General features: G+C 41.9%; 1 protein-coding gene across 2 annotated transcripts in view; it reads right to left on the bottom strand.

Annotated features, from left to right (window-relative positions):
• Window positions 1-14,745, bottom strand: part of LOC136884431 (uncharacterized) — a 179,681-nt gene that overhangs the window by 118,769 nt on the left and 46,167 nt on the right. The gene's annotated exons all lie outside the window — the stretch shown is intronic.

The raw sequence follows: 14,745 nt of genomic DNA, 5'->3' as shown, positions 1-14,745 counted from the left end.
GCGGTTAAAATCCCCGACACTACCAGGAATCGATCCCGGGACCTCTGTGACCAAATCAATCAACCACTACTGATCTGCATTTAGGGCAGTCGCCCAGATGGCAGATTCCCTATCTGTTGTTTTCCTAGCCTTTTCTTAAATGATTTCAAAGAAATTGGAAATTTATTGAACATCTCCCTTGGTAAGTTATTCCAATCCCTAACTCCCCTACCTATAAACGAATATTTGCCCCAATTTGTCCTCTTGTATTCCAGCTTTATCTTCATATTGTGATCTTTCCTACTTTTAAAGACATCACTCAAACATATTCGTCTACTGATGTCACTCCACGCCATCTCTCCACTGACAGCTCGGAACATACCACTTAATCGAGCAGCTCGTCTCCTTTCTCCCAAGTCTTCCCAGCCCAAACTTTGCAACATTTTTGTAACGCTACTCTTTTGTCGAAAATCACCCAGAACAAATCGAGCTCCTTTTCTTAGTCTTTTAGCCATGGAGCCGGACGTCGAAGCACGGAGAAAATTGTATGGAAAGAAGTGTTATAAACTACGTAAGCTGTATTAAATATTTATAAAACTACTCTTATTAAAAAAGGGCGTGCAAAACAATATAACTGCGACAGGCAGGAATGCTGTGGAGCAGAACGGGCCCACTAGTTCAATTATACATTTGTCTTAAAGGAAGTAGATAAATATTTTTACTTGTGTAGTAGAAGAACTAACGATGGCAGAAGTAAGGAGGACACAAAAAGCAGACTAGCACGAGCAAGGAAGGCCTTTCTTAAGAAAGGAAATTTGCTTACCTCGGGCATTGACATAGGAATTAGGAGGATGTTTTTGAAGACTTTCGTCTAGAGCGTGGCATTATATGGAAGTGAAACATGGATGATAACTAGGTTAATTCAAAAAGAAAGAGAATATAACCTTTTGAAATGTGGTGCTATACAAGAATGCTGAAGGTGAGTTGGGTAGATCGAATCACAAATGAAGAGATGCTGAATCAAACTGGCGAGAGGAGAATGATAGAACACATTGTAAGACATACAGGACTTGTTAAGTTAGTTTGTAAGGGAAGTGTAGGGGGTAAAAACGATACGGGTAGATCAATGTATTAATATGACAGGCAGAATAGAGTAGATGTACCTAGCATGTAGTAGTTACGTAGAAACAAAAGATTAACACGGGATAGGGTGGCTTGGACAGCTGAATCAAACCAGTCTATGGACTGATGACAGACTAGGTAGAGAACTGTTAGTAAATATGCCGCCTGGCTGCCAACCCTGAATGCAGGTAGGCCCGGGGCTTTAAGGGGACATGCATAATCAACATAAATATACGTACATAGCATGATGTCACTCAGCGGTTTTGTGGAATCAGTCGAAATAGATTTTCTTCTTCTTCTTATTTATCTGTTTACCCTCCAGGGCCTGGATTTCCCTCGGACTCAGCGAGGGATCCCACCTCTACCGCCTCAAGGGCAGTGTCCTGGAGCTTCAGACTCCGGGTCGTGGGATACAACTGGGGAGAATGACCAGTACCTCTCCCAGGGGGCCTTGGTGGGGGATGGGAGGATGGAAACGGATAGACAAGGAGGAGGGAAGGAAGCGTCCGTGGCCTTAAGTTAGGTACCATGCCGGCATTTGGCTGGAGGAGAAGTGGGGAACCACGGAAAACCATTTCCAGAATGGCTGAGGCGGGAATCGAGCCCCCCTCTACTCAGTTGACCTCCCGAGGCTGAGTGGATCCCGTTCCAGCCCTCGTACCCCTCCGTGGGTCGCAGCTAATCACACTAACCACTACACCACAGAGGCGGACGACACGCAGAATCATCACAAATATACGCATATAGCCTGGTGTCACTCTGCACGGAAATGATCAGAGCGATTTTGCAGAATCAATCGAAATAGTTTGATTTTTTTATTTATTCGTAGATGAATTGCCCATTGCCACTTAGTGGCATCTAGCAGCAGTGATAAGCACGCTCCTCACAAAATACCTGCACCAAATTATTGAAAAATTAACACAGCAATGAAAATTGATACCAAAAGATAGTTTAATTAGAATGTTATACTTTGTTGACGTATAGTGCACTTGATATCTTATTATGCACAAATGTTGCCGAACATTTCACCAGGACGAATTGAAACGTATAATGTGACTTGTGCTGGTTGATATGTTCCTTCTCTACGCGACCCTGGTATACCCGTAGATAGATGGGGATATGCTGTCTCTGAACATGTGTTTGCAAATGGGAATTGACGTCATTTACTTCGGAATTTATAACTTAAATAAATTATTTGAAACCGTATATTCATTACTGTGGTGCTTCAGAATTGTGGATTGTGTTCACTGGCTGATGACTATGTTTATGTGCTGTATATGTTTGATGCAAATTAAGATATAGTGTTTCATGTTTTAAAAGGGCATTACTTCAGAAATTCGTTCGTCAGTAACGTAATCAATATCTCAAACGTTTGTGCTTACTTGCGCTAAGTGTTCTTTCACTAATTCGCCACGAAAATGACTGCATACCAAACTCTGTAGCAATTATCATTTATAACCTTAAAAATAAAATATATTAACTGTTAAGTGTTTATGCTGTGGAATATATCTCAGTAACATATTAAAACACCTCTGCAGGCTTGCCAGAGTATTCTTATAGTAATAATAATAATAATAATAATAATAATAATAATAATAATAATAATAATAATAATAATAATAGTTATTTTGCTTTACGTCCCTGTAACTACTATTTAAGATTTTCGGAGTGCCAGAATGTAGTCTCGCAGGAGTTCGTTTACATGCCACTAAATCTACTGACACGAGGCTGACGTATTTGAACACCTTTAAACGACCGAGCTCGATAGCTGCAGTCGCTTAAGTGCGGCCAGTATCCAGTAATCGGGAGATAGTAGGTTCAAACCCCACCGTCGGCAGTCCTGAAGATGGTTTTCCGTGGTTTCCCATTTTCACACTAGGCAAATGCCGGAGCTGTACCTTAATTAAGGCCACGGCCGCTCCCTTCCCAGTCCTAGCTCTTTCCTGTCCCATCGTCGCCGTAAGACATATCTGTGTCGGTGCGACGTAAAGCTAATAGCAAATAAATAAATAAATAAATAAATAAATAAATAAATAAATAAATAAATAAATAAATACCATCGGACTGAGCCAGAATCGAACCTGCCAAGTTCGGGCCAAAAGGCCAGCGCCCATCCGTCTGAGCCACTCAGACCGGCATTATTCTTATAAATACGTATGACATACAAATGTAATTCTTACATAACTACTTTAATGTATATGTTAACATGCTCAGCTTAATCATCTGTCTTACTAGTAATTTCCTTTGGAGATGATTAATTCTCTTCTTTACGATGAATTCCTGCTGATTATCAGCACTAACTGTGTTATCACCAGCACTAGAGCTAATACCAGAGGAGTCCAGTATGGAATAATCATGAGTGGAAGGACCATCTGATTTAGTAGATTGGCGTTGATATAGACATGCTTTTACTTTGATGTCTCAGTATAAATATAATGAACATTTGGAAGAATGGGTGGGACTGCTGTGGGATCCAGTTTGGGTCTCGGTGTTGGAATTTCCACCTTTTAACCATTAAAAATGGAACTGTCACACTTTGGATAAGTTCGGCGGTAAAATGCAGATCACAGACAGGACGTTTATCACTCAAAGGTAGATCTTGTCGAAAAATAAACACCAGATATTTTGCGCGTATAAAAAAATAAAAAAAATAAAAAACACGGAAAAAGACCAGAAACTGTTTACACACTTCCGCGCCGCCAAAAAGCGCGCCTACTTGGCCTTTACATCGACAACAGCGCTGTTAACATGTGATTCATAAGGAGTCATCACAGGATTCATTTCTATTCGTCATGATTTAACTTTGTTCACGCATTTATTTCACAACAATGCAAAATGCCAATAAGAAGTTGGTGTAGTAACAATCACTCAATTCAGTTTCGAATGAGCTGTCAGTGAGCGAAGTTAATATTAGACTACGCTTATCAGATGTACGGTTTGATATTTTTCAAACTTTATTGTGAAAGCATCAATCTGAATTTATTTTAACAGTCTTGGATTGAAATGTTTGGTATTGTAATCGAATAAATTATTATAACCGACACAAGTTCGGTTACAGAGTATAATATTCTGTAGTTACTGAAAAATGAAACCAATTAAAGTACGAACATCTAATCTAAGTGGTGCACAGTTGTCAGTTGCTCAGCCGTTACCACAGAGGCAGTCAAATAACACCTATTAAAATTATTATTCTTCTAGCGTTTTTTCCACACCTGTGGGGTCGCGGGTTCGAATTGTTCCACACGTGTGGATCTGGCCTTGTTTTACCCGCCGGATGCTCTCCCTGACGCCTCCTATATCGAGGGATGCAATCACTATTGCGTGTTTCTGTACTGGTTGATACTGTGGTGTGTTGTCTGAATGTAAAGACGAAAGTGTTGAAACAAACACGAACACCCAGCCCCCGAGCCAGAAGAATTAACCATACGCAATTAATATCCCCGACCCGGTCTGGAATCGAACCCGGAGCCCTCTGAATCGAAGGCCTCAATGCTATTAAAATTATTGTTTTTAATAATCGTACAAATAGCTGCCACCCCCGGAGGCCCGGGTTCGATTCCCGGCTCTGCCACGAAATTTGAAAAGTGGTATGAGGGCTGGAACGGGGTCCACTCAGCCTCGGGAGGTCAACTGAGTAGAGGTGGGTTCGATTCCCACCTCAGCCATCCTGGAAGTTGTTTTCCGTGGTTTCCCACTTCTCCTCCAGGCGAATGCCGGGATGGTACCTAACATAAGGCCACGGCCGCTTCCTTCCCTCTTCCTTGCCTATCCCTTCCAATCTTCCCATCCCTCCACAAGGCCCCTGTTCAGCATAGCAGGTGAGGCCGCCTGGGCGAGGTACTGGTCATTCTCCCCAGTTGTATCCCCGACCAAGAGTCTGAAGCTCCAGGACACTGCCCTTGAGGCGGTAGAGGTGGGATCCCTTGCTGTGTCTGAGGGAAAAGCCGACCCTGGAGGGTAAACAGATGATGATGATGATGATGATGAATAATCGTACAAAAACGAATAATTCCTTTTTTGTATAACTTGAGAATGTTTTGCATTAGTTCTACTGCTGTAATTAAATATGTATTAGTTATTCATATGTTTTTACATTTTATTTGAGGGGGTACATTTTTTATTTTAGTCCCTAGTTGAATAAAATTAATCAATTCATAATTTTTTAACAATGCGTGATTTGATAGCATCTGATGATCTTTCAAGAAGGAAACATGTCATTTTATTATTAATTAAGTTTCTTATTTATTTGTTGAGGTATAATCTGTTGCTAAATGCATTTTTCAGGTACTTTCTAAATTGTATTTAATCATAAATCAGTTCTCACAAACTGAAGATCATAATAGTGATAGATTAGAATAAAAGATTATGATCATAGTCTAACTTAAACACAGCCGCCTCCTCGCCTGGAAACGTTAAAACATCAGTCTGTTACGAACACTAGCACAATCAAAGAACTAACATGTCGGGGTATACGCATCAGCGCTCACACTACTGAACGCAGTGATATCATAAACTCCCACTTCTTCAGAGAGGACGTTATAAATAAAGCTCTGATCTGGCATTAAAGCAAGAAAAATGTCTTGTTTATAAAAATCGAAGTAGACAAGCTAAAAGTTTACTGACAACACTTTGCAACTTACAACGGGCTTATCGGATAAAAACACAAGTACATGCAAGATAAAGTATGTGGAAATCATGGTAATTCCTGGGTCGCAGATTATGAGAACTATCAAAACATTGCTGATCTGGAATAACACAGCGCATTGATTTAACACATGAAGCCTAGAACGCAAAACCTCATCGTTTAGCTGACGACAACGCAGTTGCCAACTGCAAATTTCATTTGTCACTGCATACACTCAAAAGACCTACCAAACTTCAGTTAAAACATATTTTCAATAACTGGTCAGAAATATTATTATTATTATTATTATTATTATTATTATTATTATTATGATTGTTGTTTAAAAAGGCTTAACACAGGCAAGAAAAGAAGTCAGTAACCTGATCCAAGACACTATTGGAGACTTTAGAAACAATCACATCAGTGGACTTGAAAGCTAACTGCATACGGAACTGTCATAATCCAATCCCCCTGTGAGTGGGGGCGGTAGAATGACACCCACTGTATCCCCTGCCTGTCATAAGAGGCGACTAAAATGGGCCCCAGGGGCTTCCAACTTGGGAGCGTGGGTTGGCGACCACGAGGCCCTCAGATGAGTCCTGGCATTGCTTCCACTTACTTGTGCCAGGCTACTCACTTTCATCTATCCTATCCGACCTTCATTGGTCAACTCTTGTTTTATCCGACCCCGACGCTATTAGGTTTCCGAGGGCTAGGGAGACTTTCATTTTCACGCCCTTCGTGGCCCTTGTCTTTCTTTGGCCTATACCTTCATTTTTCGAAGTGTCGGATCCCTTCCATTTTTCTCTCTGATTTGTTTTATATAGAGGATGGTTGTCTAGTTGCACTTCCTCTTAAAAACAATAATCACCACCACTGTCATAATCCAATGGAGCTCGTGTCTGCCACCTATGAGTCTGGTTTTAATTCTGTCTGTATAAGTTCATAAACGCACAATATAAATTGTAGGCTATTTAATACAAATAATGAATAAAAACAAACTTATAATTAATAATTATATCATTTGTATGCTTAAATATATAAATTAATCTATAAAGGCAAACGAGAATGACGGATAGATTATGAAAGTTCAAACTAACGCGGCACATTTTATTCATACAACAACGGATAGACGTAGTTGCACCAAATTATGTTAACGTGAAACATACACTCTATAATATTCGCACTCTGTTAAAGCATACTAAATTGTACTTGATAATAAACTGTCAGTTGTCTGAAAATGATACAAAAATAATAATCGTACATGTTTTGAAATCATAAACAAACATTAAAATCTCATGTACTGAAGTCGTCTCTGTCAGAAATTTTTCTTATTTAGAAGAAAAGGGCACAAATTGTGCACAACCTAAGATTAAGCAGTAGTAGGAGATACATCAGTCTATGATTGACTTCACACGTATCCCGGATCTCAATGCATGGTATCGGTCACAAGTTTGTTTACAAAGTCACTGATGTGCCAAAACCGCGAAGGTGACAATGCACTTCCTATCAAATATTTCCTTTGAGACTTCTTGTGTACAGTAGGAATGAATGTTTGCGTGACATACTTACCCATTCCTAGAGTATGATGTATTTGAGGTTCATTATCCTTTACACAAGCGCAGAGGAAAATGAACACAACGAAAATTGTTCTAATAGACTGCGTATCAATATGTGGCTGGGAGGCGTGACAAGTCTTAGGGAATATAATGAATATGAAGAGCACTGCCACATTCGCGTTTTTGGCTCAACAGCGACGATATATTATGCAGTCTGTTCCTGGGTCATGGTAAAATTTCAATTTGCACAGCATTTGGTGGTAGCCGCACACCGCTATTGAGTTCACAAAATGACGGAGCACCTAATTAGTACCAGTCTAAGATATGTTCACCATTGCTTCTGTGGTGTAAAATTCAGTCTGCCTGAATCATTAAAAAAAAAACCTGTATAAATCGCCAGCTGCAGGCGATAAAATGTAGTTAAGCCAAATACAACCGCAAGCGGATAGGTACGCGCTCTGTCTTACGGGGTAAATATCCGTGACGTACTTGTGCACATCCGTTACCGCATTAGAGTATTGGAAAAGCGGTGGAGAAAGGAATACAACAATGGCTGAGGGTTTACTCGGTCTAATACGGCTCCTATTTATATTCTTTTATTCTTTTCCCTACTCTTCTTTCCTTCTTCTTCTGTTTTAGGAAAAACAGAGGAGAAAGAAAGAAATAGAGCAGTTACTGAGGGCTTACTGGATCGAATATGGCTTCTCATCTTCTTTTCTCATCCTTTTCTTCTTTCTCTTCTTTTCTTATTCTCCTGCATTAGGAAAAGCAGTAGAAAAAGAAGGTAAAATAGCAGTTGCTGAGGACTTACTTGATCAAATCTGCCTCATTCTTTTTCTTCTTTCCTTCTTATTTTCTTCCTCTTCTTTCCTTCTCCTTGAGGAAAAGCAGTGGAAAAATAAAGAAAAATAACAGTTACTGAGGGCTTACTCGGTCCTTCTTCCCTCCTTCTTCTTCTATTTTAAGAAAAGCGAGGGGAAAAGAAAAGAATAATGGCCGAGGACTTTCTTCTTCTTGTTCTTCTTCTCCTTTAAGAAAAGCGATGTAAGACAGAAGAAAAGAACAGTTGACGTAGTTGATGAGGGCTTACTCGGTATTATTTCTTCTGTCCGACTCGTTGGCTGAATGGTCAGCGTGCTGGCCTTCGGTTCAGAGGGTCCCGGGTTCGATTCCCGGTCGGGTCGGGGATTTTAACCTTCGTTGGTTAATTCCAGTGGCCCGGGGGCTGGGTCTGGGTGTTTGTACTGTCCCCAACATCCCTGCAACTCACACACCACACATAGCACTATCCTCCACCACAATAACACGCAGTTACCTACACATGACAGATGCCGCCCACCCTCGTCGGAGGGCCTGCCTTACAGGGGCTGCACTCGGCTAGAAATAGCCACACGAAATTATTATATTATTTCTTCTTTAAGAAAAGAAGTGTAGAAACAAAGAAAAAAGAAGAGTGGTTGAGGGTTAATTCGATCAAATATGGCTTATTATTATTATTATTATTATTATTATTATTATTATTAGTATTATTATTATTATTATTATTATTATACCGTATTGGTTGCAGATGAGACAATTCCAGACTTGTCTGTGGCATTTTGGAACAGCCCTGCTGAAGGCATTTTGAGTTCCAGTCTTTGACGCCAAAACTGCACACTACAAAGTTGGCGGATGCCTATCAGTGTCAGTGAACATAGCAACTGGGTGCATTTGGGTTAACAATGGTCCTGAACCGTCAGATTCAGCTACAAAACAGCTGACTTGGCAACATTCGACGGCGATTTGAGAACAATGCATTATTTATACTCACTTCGCGCTCTTTCTCGTAATCTGTTCGTTTACAAGTGAATTTTACGATCTTTTGTGTTAACATACTGCAGTTATAGAAAGGCACGCTTTGTTTTTTTTAAGAATAGTATGCTACTTATGTTTGTGACGTATGATAATGATCCACAGAGTTCTAGAGTTAAAAGCGGACCTTCTCCAGTGGAAGCTGGACCCAGTGGCATATTTAGGGAACAACTGAATACCTGTCGGCAAAAACGTTGTAACCCTCACTTTTCTAGAATGCTGGGTTTCTGTGCATAAACGATGTATGCGGTCAGAGTGAGGCATGTAGGAAGTTATGTTGGCAAACATGTACGTTAAGCGCCTTTTTTTTCTTTTGTTTAAATTTCGCCACGGGTCGTGCGAGTGCAGAAACGTTGTATCAGTGGAGGAAAGGCGTGTGTCGCTAAGTCCGAGTGTGTGCAACGATATAAATAGGGGACGAAAACGCAAAATTAAATCCAGTAAATGGAAGAGGAATGAAAAGAAATACAAGCGGAATTCGGGGCAACCATATTTGGCCCACAATAACAAATCAGTGCCTGGAAAAATCCTTGCTGAACAGGCGAGTACAGTCAACGTGTTTAATGGGAGATTCATATGTCTTATATTTTAATGCATAATCAGAGTTTTTATTCTCGACTGTATTATGTACGTATATTCATATCTGATGAAGAAAGGGCAGCCAGGTCAGCCAGAATGAAGTTTTGGGAAAGGAAGAAGATGATGCAAGCTAAATCTTCAGTTAATTCTTTGTTAACGTAAATGTATTTGGGTTTGATTTAAGTGCTCCAATGTGGGCGTAAACTATGTAAATAAATAAATATACGTATATAACGTATTATATATACTGTATATGCATATAAATATGTCTTGCTCTTTTTACAGATTACTCATTAAACGAGGTATTGCCTGTATCTGCGGAAAAGAAAGCTAATCTGCTAGACATGTGCCGATACATTCGTTAAAAAATAGAGGTTTTTATGAGAACCTAAAGACAAAGTGAAGTGACAATGTAATGTTTATCCATCATTGCAAAACATTCTCGCAACAATACTGCTGATGTTCGGTGAATTCTGTTAAACAATGGGAAGCTCTAACAATGGGTACTGCAAATTAGAAGCGTGGTTTATGTTTCATTATTTTTATACAGAATAAAAACAATAAATAATATTAAAAACTATAAATATTTTCAATAGTATGAACGTTGTGACCCGCAAAAATGTGCTACTTCCGTTACAGTTTTGCACGGACGTCGAACGATCATCTCTTATATCTTGATATTGAAATAGCACATTGTCAAAATTATGATGCATTAATAACTACTGAACTCATTTAAACCGAGCTCGATAGCTGCAGTCGCTTAAGTGCGGCCAGTATCCAGTATTCGGGAGATAGTAGGTTCGAATCCCACTGTCGGCAGCCCTGAAAATGGTTTTCCGTGGTTTCCCATTTTCACACCAGGCAAATGCTGGGGCTGTACCTTAATTAAGGCCACGGCCGCTTCCTTCCAACTCCTAGGCCTTTCCTGTCCCATCGTCGCCAAAAGACCTATCTGAGTCGGTGCGACGTAAAGCCCCTAGCAAAAAAAAAAAAAACTCATTTAAATTAATTGTCAATGGCAGAATAAGCATTCACAAACAATTCGCTTGTTTGTTCGTTTCTCTTCTCTCCTGAAAAATTGCTTTTGAGGGTTACAACGTTTTTGCCGGCAGGTATTCAATTGGCCACATTAGTCCTTCTAAGAAGAGGGGAATGACTACGTCATACGAGGGCTGAAAGTAAAGTAATGGTAACGCCCTCCAGATACTGGCAGATCAGGCATGCGCAAATTGGATATAGGAGCGGTCAGGTAGCGCTGTTCTCAATGTGTACTGTACATCTGACGGGCATCCAGTTGGGAATGTTGTTGCTGTGTGGCGTTGAAGTGAAGAAGGTTCGATTCCACCGCTCTGAAGCATGTTTTCAAAAGGTGATCAGAGTTCGTGGATTAAAAACGAGACTACCCGTGGCAAAAATGCATCAGAATGTCATCAAGGATTACGTGCAACCTATTACGGACTACGTAGCCGTGTTGAAACACTGGATCCCGTGAGATCCCCGGAGTTAAGCAACATTGGGCGTGGTCAACATTTGGATAGGTTGCCACGCGCTGTTGATGGAAGGCAAGGGAATGGAGGAGCGGAAATGAACTGACCACCCTACCGTACGTAAGCTCCGGCTCAGGCACACCTCTGCGGAGGTTCGGACCTGCTTTCAGGCAGAATACATCCTTACCTTACTACAGACTACGATTCCTTATCTCAAACTGATCCATTTGTCGTCCTCCATCACCCCTGAAAGTTTGTAACCGCATCACGGACACACCCTGTATGGAGCGTGGCGTTATAAACGAAGCTGAGACATGGACACTGAGGAAAGAGGAAGAAAGAAGACTGGAAGCATTTGAGATGTGGAGATGAAGGAGGATGGAGGGGATAACATGGACAGAGAAAGTGAGAAATGAGGAGGTGCTGACATGAGTGGAGGAAGAGAGAGAAATATTAAAGGTAATCAGAAAGAGGAAACGCAATTGGCTTGCACACTGGATGAGAAGAGATTGTTTACTGCTATAGAAGGAACGGCGAATGGAAGAAGAAGAAGAGGAAGAGGTGGACGCAATGTATAAGATAGTTGATAGTATAAGGATAGATGCCAATTATGAGAAAACGAAGAGGGTAGCAGGTACAAGATTGCATGGAGAGCTGCCATATGAAGACCTGCCCGAGTGCAGAACACTAATGATGATGATGATGATGTTCGTACTGTAGCTATTGTATAACTTTATGTTATGCATTAACATTTTGAATTCGATTATCCGGGATTTTACTTATCTGTCTCGATAGTGTAGACTGACTGAGCAAATGTCATGAGATAGCGGAGCACTGAGGCGCAGGTGTGTTGTCTGCGCACCACACGCCCCCTGTGTCAGTTGTATAGGAGACCTTGTGAGCAGTGGCTGTGCATGTGACAGGTGTAACATGGAACGTCGTCGTGAGCTGACACCGTTCGAACGGGGTATTGTAGTCGGTGCCCGACGGATGGGAAGTGCGATTTCGGAAGTGGTGCGGGAATTCGGCTCCATACGATCAACCGTGTCCAGGGTGTATCGTGGATGGTTGAATGCGGGTGTCACCGTCCACAACAGACGAACGACCGGCCGTCAAGCCACCCTCGATGACCGTGACCGGCGACATCTGAGACGGATTCTCAATAGTGACAGACGGGCAACCGTGCAACAAATCTCGGCTCAATTCAACATAGGCCGTGTTAGACACTTCTTCCAGTGGACAATCCATAGGAACATGGGTTCTATGGGGTATGGGAGCCGGCACGGCACACGGGTGCCATTGTTAACCCAACGTCATCGGGCACAACGAGGCGCATTTGTCGCCAGTCACCAGGGCTGGACACTGGAACAATGACGTGACGTGATATGGTCGGACGAATCACGATTTCAACTGCACCATGGCGATGGGAGGCACGGTGTATGGCGCAGACCACATGAAGCGATGGATCCCGCCTGCCTCGAAGGTGCGGTCTAGGGCGCTGGTGTCTCTGTTATGGTCTGGGGTGCAATTTTCTGGTATGGAATGGGCCCCCTAGTTGTTCTGGAAGAGACTTTGAATGGTACGCGGTATGTTGAGCTGCTCGGAGACCATCTCCATCCATTTTTGGCCTTCCAGCGCCCAGACGGTTCTGCGGTGTTCCAAGATGATAACGCGCCGCCACATCGCTCCTACGTCGCCCGAGAATGGTTCCAGGAACATGTAGCGGAGGTCCAACGACTGCCATAGCCACCCAGGAGCCCCGATATGAACCCTATCGAGCATATCTGGGACGTTCTGGAACGCAGACTCCGTGCCATGGATCCTGCACTACGAACAGACCAGCATTGGCGGCCGATCTGCAAACGATTTGGTGTCAGCTGCGTCCAGAGGACTACCAGGGACTTGTCGACTCACTTCCACGGCGTCTCACTGCAGTTCGCAGGGCCAGAGGAAGCCCCACACGCTATTAGGTGACTATCCCATGACATTTGCTAAGTCAGTGTATATCTTTCGAAAATCACTTTAAGAGAGATGATCGTATTTGTAGCGTGGGCATGGCACAGCAGGTACAGTATAACCTCATAAATCCGGATCCCCATTAGTCCGGACCTCGCTCAACCCGGACAGCCGTTTAATAATAATAATAATAATAATAATCACCACCATCATCATCAGGTAATTCTGTCATTTCGTGATGTGGCCTTTTTAAGTCGTGAACTCAGGTAAGTCTTTAGGAGAACTCTGCAGGTAGAACGGCCTCGAGCAGTTCTCTGCCAGGTGCACCAGCTATTCTCTTGATGTCTGTGTCCCATCTGTCTGGCGGTCTTCCTCAAGCCATTTGATGATCTCTTGGACTCCTTTCTAGCACTAGCTTAATACATAAACGCAATTACAGTATAAAGCTGAGTTACGAGCGCAATGTTGTAAACTACGCAGAGGAGAACGTTGAATGTGTGATCGCTGCAGGAAGCTCTGGAAATGAATGAATATTACCAGGATGAAGCAGGTGATATTATTAACCCTACGCCAAAACTGAGAGAAATTAAAGACCATCTAAACATTGTCATTAAATATGTTGAAGATAACAACGATGAAAACATATCTGCATATTACGAACATTTGAGGAATCTGCGAGAGTTAATTATTAAAGAAATTAATGTCAAAGGAAGGCAGCAAAAGATCAGCAGTAAGCGTGTCTAGTATGGTCAATGAGGGTGTGTTGTTGTTGTTTTGTCTTTGTTTTTTGTTTTTTTGCAAGTTGCTTTACGTCGCACAGAACAGGAAAGGGCTAGGAATGGGAAGGAAGCGGCCGTGGTCGTAGTTAAGGTACAAGCACAGCATTTGCCTGGTGTGAAAATATGAAACCACGCAAAACCAACTTCAGGGCTGCCGACTGTGGGGTTCGAACCCATTACCTCCTGAATCTGCTCGCACTTAAGCTACTGCAGCTATCGAGCTCGGTGTGTTCTAATTCTGTACTGAACTAGTTATTCTGTATTGTGTAGGGCCTAATATTGTATTGCATTATATCTTCTATACTAAATAACATTTGTATTCCTTAAATTTAAAATACTGTACTGTACTCGTCTTTTTTGTTTTTTTTTTTTTGCTAGGGGCTTTACGTCGCACCGACACAGATAGGTCTTATGGCGACGATGGGATAGGAAAGGCCTAGGAGTTGGAAGGAAGCGGCCGTGGCCTTAATTAAGGTACAGCCCCAGCATTTGCCTGGTGTGAAAATGGGAAACCACGGAAAACCATCTTCAGGGCTGCCGATAGTGGGATTCGAACCTACTATCTCCCGGATGCAAACTCGTCTTTTTACTGAATAGTGTGTTTAAATAGCCTATGTACCTTGGCTCATTTCATAAGTTATTTTCATTAATTCGGACAATCTAGAGTCTCAATTAGTCCGGAATAATGAGGTTCTACTATATTAATAAAAATGAGCGATATTTATTTCGGTCTGCCTCTCTGGTGCAGTGGTTAGTGTGATTATCTGTCACCCCCGGAGGCCCGGGTTCGATTCCCAACTCTGCCAGGA

Source organism: Anabrus simplex, chromosome 12 (genome assembly GCF_040414725.1).
Source record: "Anabrus simplex isolate iqAnaSimp1 chromosome 12, ASM4041472v1, whole genome shotgun sequence".
NCBI classification, from domain to species: domain Eukaryota; kingdom Metazoa; phylum Arthropoda; class Insecta; order Orthoptera; family Tettigoniidae; genus Anabrus; species Anabrus simplex.
This window is presented reverse-complemented; position numbering and strand designations above follow the sequence as displayed.